This window comes from Adiantum capillus-veneris, chromosome 4 (assembly GCF_014529385.1).
Source record: "Adiantum capillus-veneris isolate H3 chromosome 4, ASM1452938v2, whole genome shotgun sequence".
Lineage (NCBI taxonomy): Eukaryota > Viridiplantae > Streptophyta > Polypodiopsida > Polypodiales > Pteridaceae > Adiantum > Adiantum capillus-veneris.
Genome location: NC_140934.1, coordinates 19,741,992 through 19,755,427, shown reverse-complemented (window position 1 = coordinate 19,755,427; position 13,436 = coordinate 19,741,992). Strand labels below are relative to the sequence as shown.

Sequence of the window (13,436 nt, the reverse complement as noted above, 5' to 3'; positions counted from 1 at the left end):
CTAGAAATTGGCTTGTGCGAGTAATTGCGCTGCAAATTAACTTCCAATTGGACAAACATACATAGATTACGATGGATTGCAAATTAATCTGTTAAAGGCCCAATTTTTCATCATTTCAAAATATTGCAATTAATTTTGAAACTGTCAAGCTAGAGTTAATCAACTCTTGCGAGTCTGAAGAGCAATCAACTGCAAAAGTGCTTTGGCTAAAGCAATTTAATCAAAATCGAGCAAAAGAAATTCTGCTAAGCAACGTCAAAATCTGTCAATTGACAGTTTTTGTAGATTGAGCCAACATGGACTCAAATCGAACCGAGAATTCAAGTACAACAGAGCATGCTAGTAGCAGTGGCAACATATGCACAACTGCAGCAGAGCAAATTTTACAACTGTATGGCTACAATAGAGACAAAGTCTTGTACACAGATTCAGAAGGTGATAGATATCTAATGAGCAGTAAAAGCAGCACAGAAGCCAAGATCTTATTGATCAGAGTAAAGCCAGATTCAAAGAACTCCTAGATGTTCACTGACTTCAGTGGAGCCAGGTATTGCAAGCTCAAAGATAAAGTGCAGATAGAAGTTCAAAAAATCAACCCAAGTGTTTATTTAGAAATCTGCACTAGCCAACAAAGCATCCATTTGGTGCATATGCAATCAGGGTCAATGTACATGGATTACAGTGGTCAAATCTATAGTCAAGAGCCAGTAATGCAAGATCCAACAGATCAGCCAATAGAAGCAAGTCTAAGTGGAGAACCGAACCAAAGACAATACAAAGGTCAAGACGGAGCATTCTATAGCTTGATGCTCAGTGTTTTGAAAGAAAATGCCAACAACATGGCAAGCATAGAAGCAGAAAATTTTCAGCTAGAGCTTGACATGACAAAACCAGTTGAAATACCACCAGTCATGGCGTATTGCTCAAATTGTGGACGAAAAGGTAGACATATTTCTGAAGATTGTCCAAGAAATCCAGCCAACAGGGATACATCAACTGCCAAGCAAGGTACATAGCAAATTGGAAATGCGAATCTCGATGTAAGTGCATCTAACTTGTCACTTTTAATGCAATCAGATGATTCTGTATTACCATTAGAAGCACCAGTAAAAACACTGCAAAGTCAAAATGAGCATAAATATGCATAGGCACCTGAAAAGCTTAAAATTGAATCTTTGAACAACAAATTCTTGCATGAATTTAGTAAAGGTGTCGAGATATCACCAAGGTTGAAAAGACTGTTAGGTTTGCAAATGATTTTGCATCCACTGACACAAGTGTGCAATCATTCACGAGTCTAAGGGACCCATCAAATAGAATGATGTTAGCATTGTATGGCACACATAATTCATATGCACACTATGTATACCAAAAAGGGAAATTGTACAAAAAGAATCAACCTATGTTTGAACGGCCCACATACCAGCTCATAGAAGTGTGTCCAATGATAGATCGAAAGGATGGTTCATTTCAGAGGAAAAAATCTATTATAGTCCATCCTCTCTAGAGCTGAAGGATATTACCCGAGTGAACCCAAAAATCTATTTAGAGCCAAACTTTCCTCCATTGGAAATCAAGCTTCGACATTGTGACCAAATGAACATATACTTTGACCAAAATAGTCGTAGATATAGACGAAAGTCTAGCATCTATGATGCCTTGGGTCCTGAAACCATAGAAGCTCAAATCATAGGAGACCCATGGGATAGAAAATATCAGGGCAAAGATAATGCCATCTACAGTTTAACTTGGGGAATAATTTGTCATGTTTCTCCAAGATACATAGGAAACTATGTAGAAGGTTTACAAATGCCAAATGTGACAGTGCTACCCAAAGTGTACCTTCACAGTCCCAAAAGGTGAGACTAAATCAGATCCAAACAATTTTGAACTCTTATAATGAAGCAGGCTATAGTAATCACCCTAGGAAGGGGGGATCGGTAAATCCATCAAGCTCAGCTTATGTACCAGGAAATGCTACAGCAAGTAGAAGCCCTAGAGCTTCTAGCCAACAGACCCCTTCAAAGCAAAAACCATTGAAAGATCACATGGTTGTTAGAAGTTTCCAATTGACCGAGATTCTATTAGAGTCTACAGACAAATGCTTATATGAAGATCATGAGGGACAAAAGTTTCAAATGATCTCCACAAGTCAGAGTCAAAATCCGACAAGTCCAATAGTGTTCAAACAGCTACATGTGATCAAGCTCACATATGCATATCAAGATGCAAATGGTAATGAATATCAGCAAGATCAAAACCTTGTACAAACCCATACGGATGGCCAGACTGAAGTCAAAGACTATCTGAAGATGATGTAAAGCCTCAAGCTGCCAGAACAGGTGGCACAAAATTCAAAGTCAATGGAGCTAAAGTCCAAAAAGCTACCCAAAGGTCACCACCAAAATCTCCTCCGAAGAGACAGATTCTGCCAGAAAGTACAATGGATCTCTTAAGATCAAGGGTTACCCATATGTAGGAGGACAATGCTCAACAATTGCAAACAAAAAGTGCAGTATCATAGCCAATGGAGCCAACATTGATTGAAGTAGGTGGTCAAAGCAAAGAAAATGCTAAAAAATCTCAATCCAAGGACACTGCCACAACAGAATCAATCAATACAAAAAGAAATCCCGAGAATATCAAGTGCAACATCACGAGTGAAAACGATGAAAAGCTGTCAAGTGAAGTAAAGGTAGATTTTCAATTAGACAAAAACCTCATGTCATTTCGCACTTGGAAAAGATGTGGCCAACTACAGCTGGAAGATGCTCCTGAATTTGTGAGCATGTCTCAAAACAAACGAGCAGAATGTTGGGGAATCATTTCCACCACCATTGAAGTAAGTTCACAGATCATCATAGCTCAATTTCATGTGATCACAGCAAAGGATATGCTAGATGAATCATAATGGGAATGCCAATGGCCCATAAGATGTCAGAGATACAAAATGTAAACATGACGGAGTCATCACAGACAACAAAGAATGAAGCCCAACAATGGTCACCCGCGGACGACAGCACAGAGTCCTCAAGCATAGTTCAAATGGAGACTGATATCAAAGCAGATCTTATTGAAGATGATTCATCTCCATCAATGAGAACTTTAGAAGAGCTTACAGCAAATCAAGCAATAGCAAGTGCATATCAAAGAGAGCAAAGAGCAATCACGATAATTGTTGAGCAGCGAATGCCACCAAAACCACAAGGAACGAAGATCAAAATTGCAGACAAAGGTAAAGCTAAAGTGGAACTTCCACCGATTAGCAAAGAAGACGTGACAACATATGCCTCTACATCAAAGAACCTTCATGCATCAGCTTCTTCAAGCAAGTCGGGCTTTCAAAATTTCAAGTCAATTGCTGACACAACTGAAATAGAGAGATCTTCATCTGCTATAGAGCCCGCCTGGGTCAAATGGAAAGCCATAAGCTCTCCCAATTGTAATGAAGCTTCCACCAGGATTAAAAATATAGTTTTGATCATCGTCATTCGTCTGTAACACATAGGCAAGTATTCCCTGCTTTGCACCTGTAACTTTGTCAGCCAACCAGTCTCGTAGGCCTTCATAGCAACATCCTTCAAAAAGTTGTATACATGGACCATCTCCACACCCAAAACAAACACGCACACCCTGCATAGCTCCTACATCCTTTGTCCCCCAGCCATCGTCTAGAGAGATCTCCATAGCATCATCATCTTTGAAAAACACAACTTGTAGCAAGCGGCATAGTGATGCTTGCATAGCAACCTTTATCAACAGATCCATCAACAACATGGCACCAACCTGCGGCATCCGATCATCCAAAACACTGGCAAAACCTCATCTGTAGGCTCTCTAAGCGGTAATGGAGTAGACACACAGCCTCGCATATCCTGTATCCTCGCCATAGCTTTAGCAACCAAAATCTATGCTTCGTCATCAACATCGACCATCGGCTCATCGAATCCCCATTCATCTTCATCAAGACATTCCTCTTCAATCAGCATGGTCTGACCATCACAAGGCACGAGAGAGGGTTGCCCAACCCCCTGGTCTTTGCAAACTGGCTCTTCACCTGCTACCTGTTGTTCTTTGACCAAATTATCAACATACATAACATCATATGTCTCATACCTTGAGAAGGAAGACTCCGTTTCCCATGTGTTGTCCTTATCCAAGGCATTGCTATAGCTCGAACACAGCTCACCTTTCTCCACAAAATTCACCGACTTTGGCACTTCAGCTATCTTCTCCACTGCTTGTTTTTTGGAAGCCACTTGGTCAAGCACATCAAGCGGTACTCGATAGACTCCCCTCTACAGCAGCTGCTGAGGCCTCATAGGCCCACACAGTATCGTCTCTACTCGGTCATCACACCTATCCGCTGTTACCACATGTGCATCAACAAAGGGTCGGATTACCTGAATCTCTTCCGCTTGCTACAGGTTGTATTTTTCAAAGATGATGATGCAATGGAGATCTCTCTAGACGATGGCTGGGGGACACGGGATGTAGGAGCTATGCAGGGTGTGCGTGTTTGTTTTGGGTGTGGAGATGGTCCATGTATACAACTTTTTGAAGGATGTTGCTATGAAGGCCTACGAGACTGGTTGGCTGACAAAGTTACAGGTGCAAAGCAGGGAATACTTGCCTATGTGTTACAGACGAATGACGATGATCAAAACTATATTTTTAATCCTGGTGGAAGCTTCATTACAATTGGGAGAGCTTATGGCTTTCCATTTGACCCAGGCGGGCTCTATAGCAGATGAAGATCTCTCTATTTATCTAATTTCAAGTCAATTTCAAGTCACGAGTCGAAGGACATGCAAACAAGGAAAATGTGTAAGGCTTTTTGACCATTAGTAGTCGATGGCGTGGGAAGGACAGATAGGTTGTAGATTCTTTAAATATAAAGGGAGGCTTATATTTTCTTAAAGCTAAACAAAAAACGAGTACGTCTGTCTGCATGAAGGTGGCGCATCTGAAGTCGGCAACAGTTCGCATCCGCCAGTTGTGTGGAGGAAAAAGACGCTATCTGCATGCCAAGGGGAGGGCGCTACCAAGGGCAGTCTATGGGTGGAACAAGGGGAGAGAGCAGGGGGATGGCCATGGACGGCAGGGCAGCACCACAGACAAGGAGGTGTAAGGGGCGGGCCTGAAGCAAGGCTGCAAAGACGACCCCTCAAGGGATTGGAAATACCACCAAGGGAGGGCCGGTAACAGCAAAGGGCCGCCTTGCAGAGGTGGGGAGGGCTGCTGAGGGGAGCCTATGATGGACAAGAGAGGACCACCTTGAGGTAGCGGGCTGGCTGGCAGAAGCCGAGAGGGGAGATGCAGTGGCCGCCATCTGTGAAGGGGAGGGCAGCATCCAGTCGGGGGAGGAGCTACAGGTTAGGGTGGCGCTGCTTGGGGAGAGCCACCACTTGCAGGGGAATAGCCAGGGGCTATCTGCATATGGAAATAGAGGGCAAGCTTCGGACTATTCTCTTGGTCGGCTCGTGCCGCCACGAAGAGGGAGAACACAAGCGAGAAGGACGACTCATAGCAGTAAGACGAAGCAAAGACACAACTCCATCATTGTGAACCTGCCTTTGAAGAGTTTTTGTCTTAATATAATTCATCACCTCTACTCTCAAATCGGTGTCGATTTTCTCTCTCGCTCTTGTACCTAATTGTTTGCCGATGCATATAGGTGTAGGTGAGAAGTTGTGTGTGAAGCGGTCTCAAAAGCATTTGAGTGTGTCAATCGATATTGGATTGCATGTATCTAGATATGGATGCTATGAAGGTTGAGGATTGGTGCTATGATTGCATATTGGGCGGCTGGGTTGTCTGAGTCTGGATGTATGCAGCAGGCGTTTGCAGATTGTGTGATAGTGTGTGTAAATTTGTGTGGGTAGGGGTGCAGGTTGACCCCTGAGCTATAGAGAGGCGGTCGTATTGTGTACCCTTTTCCCCCATCCCAACGTGTTGTAAATTCCCGATCTATTTCAAGCCATTGTAATATGGTTAATGTGTTACGAGCTCCCTGGGATTTCCAAGATGTAAGGAATAGGCCAATTACTGTGCTTAGGTTGCAGATTCACTAAGTGGTGGAGCCCTAAAGGCCTTGGGCGTCCAGACATTGCATATTTTTACCCTAGGTATATAAGGTAATGTGTAAAAGAAATTAAGGTTCTCAAGTCATTTGTTGAGAGCACTCTTTGGTGAGAGCTCTTGAGGTGTGTGGCTATGGAGTCCTTGAGCTTCTCCGTACTCATGAGACTTGATTAACACTAATCAATGATTCATTCTCTTTCACTGCCTCTCTCATGCTTCTTATGATTGCCTATGATGTTTAGATTAACTAGATCTTAACTAATTAGTGGTTAATCCCTCTCTAATCTTGTGTGATTGCCCTCTTCTGATTGTGTGTGCATGTAGGTTTGATTGGAGTGTGGTGCTCGATAGATCTATGTGTGTGTGCTTGTGATTAGTGTGTTGCATGATAGGATTAGTGTTGTGTGCGTAGTGTGTTTTGCAATCGTAGTGTGTGTGTTTGGGTTGATTACAGGTGAAGAGAAGTAGATATGGAGATTGCCCTTCATTGCGGCTTAGCTCCTCCATAGGCTGAGAAGCACATCTCGTAGAGTTAACCATTTGTGTTGCCATGATTAGCTTATTAACCGCGTGAGTGTTTCCATGCCCTAACCAGGTAGCTCATCCCTCCAGATTGATAATTTTGTTGGTCATTGGAGCTATTGCAACGATGGGACCCCTAACAGTTCATCTCATTGGGGATGCTAAAATCTGGTGGAAAATAGCATTTTAGAGACAACCCAACCAGTAATCCATCTTGGGAGAAGACAAAGCGGGTAATTTAAAAGCGTTATCTCCCCCCTAAAACTCAAGATAAAAAGATGAATGAGTTTTTTGGCATAACTCAATAAGGACTTGCTTTAGCTGAGTACTACACAAAGTATATGTCTTTATGATGCTATCAACCCCAAATGATAGTGGAGACAACAGATTGCCCATTTCCAAGGGCAAAACCTCTTGCAGCAAAGGGAAACCCCCTACAAGAAACTATAGAGACTTCACCAACTTTAGAGGTAGGGCTAGGGGAACTTTTAATGAAGTAAATCAACGACATGTTATAATAGCCGCAATAACCTTGCAGTAGACTTCTCCCTATCTCAGATGCTTTGGATGCAATTAAATGGGACATTATAGAAATAGATGTCCAAAAGAGAAAAACCCCAGACTTGTCACAAGAGCCATTTCTCAACCTCAAATAAATCAAGGGATCAATCAAAGAGGGGTTACAAATGGAGGATGTGGTAAAGAAATGGAAAAAAGGAGCAAGAGCTTATGCAATCATGTGAGAACCGACTTCAATTAATGAAAAAGATGAAAGAGCTACAGTTTTTGCCACCATTGAAAATTCTTGAGCTCGACAACAATATGCAGTCATCCAAACCACTACAAACCAACAGGGTGAAAAGTTTGAGCTACTTATAGATTATGGTAGTACGCATTCTTTTCTCTCTTCAAAGGTTCAGCCCATTAAGACTTCCAAAATGCTCAGGTTCCAAAATTCAAAGGTTAGGCACAATGTCAAAACCTAGAGCATTTTGGGTGCTTGTGGGAAGACTCAAAAGTCTTCCCACATCCCTATCTTGGAGGGGGGCGAGCCCTTTTAGTAGGGGATGAGAGAGAAACTCATACACACTCTAGCAAGCTCCCTTTCCACAAAAGGAATAGGGGACACATGTCAGCTCCCTAGCGGAGTTGCCCCCAAGGTGCATTCAAATCCTATTGGATGGCCATAGAGGTGGACCAATGAGAATTAGGCTAGAGTACATTTAGTTTAATTCATTTTAAAACACTTGACAAAAGAACCAATAGAAATTAAGCTCTCTAGAAGACTTTTGGACAGTCTCCCAAGGGTCCAATGAGCATTCAACAGCCCAATGGCTTGCCTGATTCCTATTGGCCAGAAGACTAAGGGGTCCAATGAGATTTTAAGTACATTATTTAATTACCTAAAGCTCTCACAAAATGGGAAAGGGGGACAAATGTCACAAGGCTACGACTTATGCTTCTTAATTATCATTGGCTAAGATTTGCAAGTTCCAATGGGATGTCAGCATGAGTAAAAATCATGAGGGGCCGACCAAGAGAGAGAGGGGTTGATTTTTGCAAGGCATTATCACTTACACACTCACACAATCTCATGTGTGAAGCAAAGAAGACTCTCTCTCTTTCTCATGCTTTAATGAAAAGCTCATCATCTACTCCAAGCTTGTGAGAAGGGAGGCCTACACCTACAACTCTTAGCTTTGTGATGCAAATCCAACCAAGATCCAAGCTCTAATGCATGCTCATCTCCTCTACCATGCTAATTACTAAGCTATGCTAATCTTTTATGAGTGATTGTGTGAGGAGATATACTTCTTTCTCGTAAGAATACTCCTTCCTCTCAATCTACTCTCATACCCCGCTAGCTCTCACCACTTCGAAGGTGTGTGAGGTCTTGGGTTTGAGACCGTGAGGGAATTGATGTTGTGTTTAACAAGTGTTGGCTTGGTTCTTGAAGCTTCCATCTTCATTGCACCAGCAAGTTATTGACGGAGCACAAAGTATTGTATTGTAAAATGTCTCCCTTGATGGGGGAAACCTATAATACAAAGCCTTTTGGAGGGGGGCCAGCTCCATGTAAATTCGGTCCTCGACTATTGTCAATAGCTTAATTTCTCTCTCTTTTTTGAATTATTGTTCATGCCTATCTAACTAGGTGTTATGCTTTTGTTGCTCCCTCCATCCAAGCACTCTTGCTATGCTCATTATGAACTATTCTAATGAAATGCTCACTATGTCTATGTTATTTTCCGCTACACACAAGTTACTAGACCATTAAATTTTACATTAGCCTATGGAAGTCTTAATGGAGTTGAATCTCATGTCTTTTAAACTCCATTGATGCACATTTCTCTTTTGCAGATTGTCTCCCTTTGGATCCCTATTTTCCCTCCTATGAATCACTACTGAGACCAATCTGGCAACCTTACCAATATTCTAGCTCTTACTCCCCTGGTACCTCCCCATATTAAATGATCAATTTAACATGTGAAAATCATTTAGGAGAATTAGATATTAGTTTTTATGACATGCTATTTTGTGATTAGATTCGTGGTATATATCGAAAAAAAGAAAAGGAAAAGAAAGAGAGAATTTCCTCATCAATGCAAGATGACATCCAAAAAGCCACTGGAGGTTTATGATTTTCAACATTATGTTCAAGGCTACATGTAGATCTTGACAATATCAACTTTGCAGACGTATGATGCAATTGTTGGTAGGACAAGATGTTTTGTCCTCCCTCCTTGAGGATTCAAAAAGGATGCTGGATCATCCAAATCAACATCTAGTGGAATCTTTCTCATATGAGAAAGTTAGGATGCTTTGCACAAAACTTGAAGACACTCAACAGGTCTAAAGCACTCAGGGTTATCGAAGTCTAATTTTCCATTAAAACAATGAGGCAAGATGCAAATATTACTATGGATGGTGTATGGGTATCTCAAAATCATTGGGTATTTGAAAAGATATCCAAGGTTATATACCTGGGTAGGACTAGATCTATATCCCCAACCTTTAGGGGGCCAAAAGATGTTGTATTTTTTTATTATATGTTTGACCCACACGTAATCCATAGGATTATAGTATAGGATTGTTGTTGGCCTTATATATAGTAGGATCTTCATGGATTGTATCAACTCTTGTACACCCTATGGTTTCTCTAGGTATTTTATGTCATGTACATTTTGAATAAAGTTGTTATGGATGCTGATTGAACCATTGTATTCATTTAAGTTCTAAATTTTGAAGTATGAGATAAATTGTAAAATCATAAACAAGCCATATCATCACGTAGCACTAAACTTCACTATTTATTCATAGGAGGGTAATGTCCACATGACATAGTTACGTAAGAAAAGAAACTTTTATTAAATCAAATCCAACTCACAACCTTCAAGGAAGAAGAATCCAACTTAGAGAGTGATACCGAAGCTTGGCTTGATGGTATGGACGATTACTTTCTGGCAGCAACGCAAACTTTCTAAGAAAATCAAGCTATATTGAGCATGTTTCATCTCATTGAGGATGCCAAACTCTGTGGTGGAAAATAGCATTTTAGAGACAACCCAAACAATAATCCATCTCGGGAGAAGACAAAGTGAGGTTACTTTCTTTTTCAAAAATGACCTATATGGCATCTTAGGAATGGACTAGTTATTCCATAATCAAGCATGCATTCATTGTGCATAGGTTCTTTTTTTTTTTCAAAAATTACCTCAAAGAAGAAGTACTAGTGCAAGGGAATAATGGAAAACCAAAGGTTCGTTTAGTCTAAGCTAGTCGATGCCTAAAGGGTTTACATAAGAGATAACAATATATGTGGTAAAACTTAATAAGATCGAGGATTTCAAAGCTAGTATACTTCCAGATTGGCTTAAGGAGTTCTCAAGTATATTTCTAGAAGATCTCATAAGCCTACCTCCCCCAAGAGATATAGATCATGTTCAAACCTTTCTAGGTAGTGAACTGGTTTCAAAGAGACTAGTTCAACTTATTGAGCAAGGGTTCATACACCCAAGCAATTCACCTTAGGGAGCACTTGTTTCATTTCAAAAGAAGAAGGATGGATCTCTACGTCTCTTCATTGATTATTGAGGCAACCAGGTGTCTGTAAATAACAAGTATCATGTTCCTTGTGATGTTGAGTTCATCGATAGATTACACGGAGCCAAAATGTTTATAAATATTAGATTAGGTTACCATCAAATTCAAATCAAAGAGAGACATTTACAAAACCACATTCAACACATGTTCATAGTGATGCCTTTCGGCCTTACAAATGCTCCGACAACTTTCGATCGGCTTATGCAAGATATATTTCAAAATTACGTAGATGATTTTGTATTGGTATTCTTTGATGACATATTGGTTTATTTCAAGGATGAAAAGGTCACGTACGCAAAGTGTTGCACCTTCTACGCCAACATCAACTCTATGCCAAGCTAAGCAAATGTGTTTTTGTAACTCCCAAAGTCACTTGCCTTATATTTGTTATATGTCTAGAGGGGATCTCATTGGATCTTGCAAAGGTTAAGGATATAGTAGAATGGGCATGACCCAAAACTAGCAATGAGATTCAAGGCTTCCTAGATATTTCAGTTGGTACTTAGTGTTTGTTAAGGATTATGCACTCATCATTGCACCCTTGACCCTATTACTCAAGAAATCGTCCAACTTACATGGCAGGTAGAGGAAGAAAATTGTGTCCTTCAACTAAAACAATACCTCACATCAGCTCTCGTACTCAAACTTCTTGATTTCACGCAAGAGTCTGAAGTAGTAATCAATGATCATGGCCTTGCTGTAGGAGGAGTCATAATGCAAGAATGTTGACCAGTCGCCTTTACACCCAAAAATTTTAGAATCCATGAGTTGAATCATCCAACTTGTGATTTAAATTGCAAACTGTCATTCATGCTCTCAAGCTATGGAGACATGACCTTCTAGGACAGAAGTTTCCATTGATCACCAACCGCCAAAATTGTCTTTAGTGAATTTTCAGTGGATAGTGCTTTTACAAGAATACAAATTTGAAATCAAGTATGCACCAATAAGGACAACATGGTTATTGATGCCCTTAGTAGGAAGACATTCCTTGGTTCTTCATGATTAATAATCTGAATTTGGATAAGGTTAAGGAAGCCTCCCTTGTAGAGAATACTTATCTTCAACTCCTACAAGTCCTTCATTAGGAGGAACCAACAACAAAGGAGAAGGCCATGATCAAGGACTATTCCATTGAAGATGGGAAATTATATTATATGCATCAACTTTACATCCATAAAAATTCAACCTTGAAGGAGTTAATTCTACATGAAGAACACAGTGTCTCAATAGTAGGACACCCTGGTTATGCAAAGACCCTTAATGCTATAAGAAGAAGTTATTTTTGGCCAGGAATGAAAAGAGATGTACTTTGCTATGTCAAGCAATGCCCTTTCTACTAGAGGACTAAAGTTGAACAAGTAATGATACCAGGAAAACTTCATCCATTGGAAATTCCTCAAATGAAGTGGGAATTTATCAACATGGACTTTGTAGTAGCAGGCCTTCCGACCCTTCAAGGAGGCTACAAGTCCATCATGGTAGTTGTAGACATGTTCACCAAGATATTTCACTTGATGTCAGTAAAGACAACTTGTACAACATCAGAAATAAGGCGCCTCTTTGTTAAAGAAATTTGTAGACTTCATGGGCTACCCAAAAGACGAATCAATGATAGGGATGTGAAGTTTTCTTCCAAGGTTTGAAACCCTCTTTTTTAAAGAAATTTGTAGACTTCATGGTGTACCCAAAAGACTTATCAATGATAGGGATGTGAAGTTTTCTTCCAAGGTTTGAAAAGACTTATTTGAAGCCTTATGAAAAGGTTTGGAAACGAGCAGGATGAAATCTATACATGATGTTGAGACAAGTTGAGTACTACTCATTATTGTTTTTTCAATGATAGTACCTTGTCTTAAGTTTAAAGATGTCTATTTGATACAAAGTGACTTTTAAGGATTTGTTGCAAAAAAACATGTTACACAACATGAAACGAGCTATTATTTTAAGTGTCAAAAGAATGTGATAGTACCTAGAAAATTAAGAATCATGTGTGAGGGTGGGGTGGTAAGTGGAGATCGACTAAAGTTTTTGATCATGGATGGGTGGACCCAATTAGTCTGGTAACTATACATCCTTGCTACATTAAACATCTAGTAGGCTTTCCCATTGGAAGAGGAGTCTGTCAATGGCTATGCTCTCACATACATAGAGAGAAAAAAGAGTTGAAAGAGGATACCCCGGCCTGCATGCAGAGGTCATAAGGACGAACTTTTTGTAGATCTTTGTGGTCTCTTGTTCCATTTTTGCTAGCAAGACAAGACTAGGATTTCATTCTAGGGCTCAAGACATTGTTAATGGTGAGAGCCTGTTCTCTGGATTTTTACCGCTAGGGACTTTGTTTTTCCTTTAGGCCCTAAGACATGTCAAGGATCCCATCACGACTTTTGAGTCGATGGGTTGGGGACCTCACACTTTGTCCACTCTCTCCCATTGGGGGGAGGGATACAATATTGCCCTTCAAGGTGCCATTCTCAATAGCTTTGTTCATCCAAAGGCAACTACTTTCCATGGCTCCTTTCACAAGAGAGCAAATCTACACTGCAAATGAAGCCTCCAACACACCTCTCTGAACGCTTGACCCCAATCACTTGGCAAGTTCATCACGTTAAGGAGACCACTAAGGAACCTAATGACTCAATTAAAAGAGGACTTCACAATGTAGAAGATGTGTCTATAGAAGAAGAGGTGGCCATTGGGCACAGATAGCTCTAGGATAGGGTAGG

The 13,436-nt window shown here is 40.7% G+C and overlaps 1 pseudogene; it reads right to left on the bottom strand.

Annotated features, from left to right (window-relative positions):
• Positions 1-3,387: 3,387 nt before the first annotated feature.
• Positions 3,388-3,989, bottom strand: LOC147458821 (uncharacterized; annotated as a pseudogene).
• Positions 3,990-13,436: the final 9,447 nt, after the last annotated feature.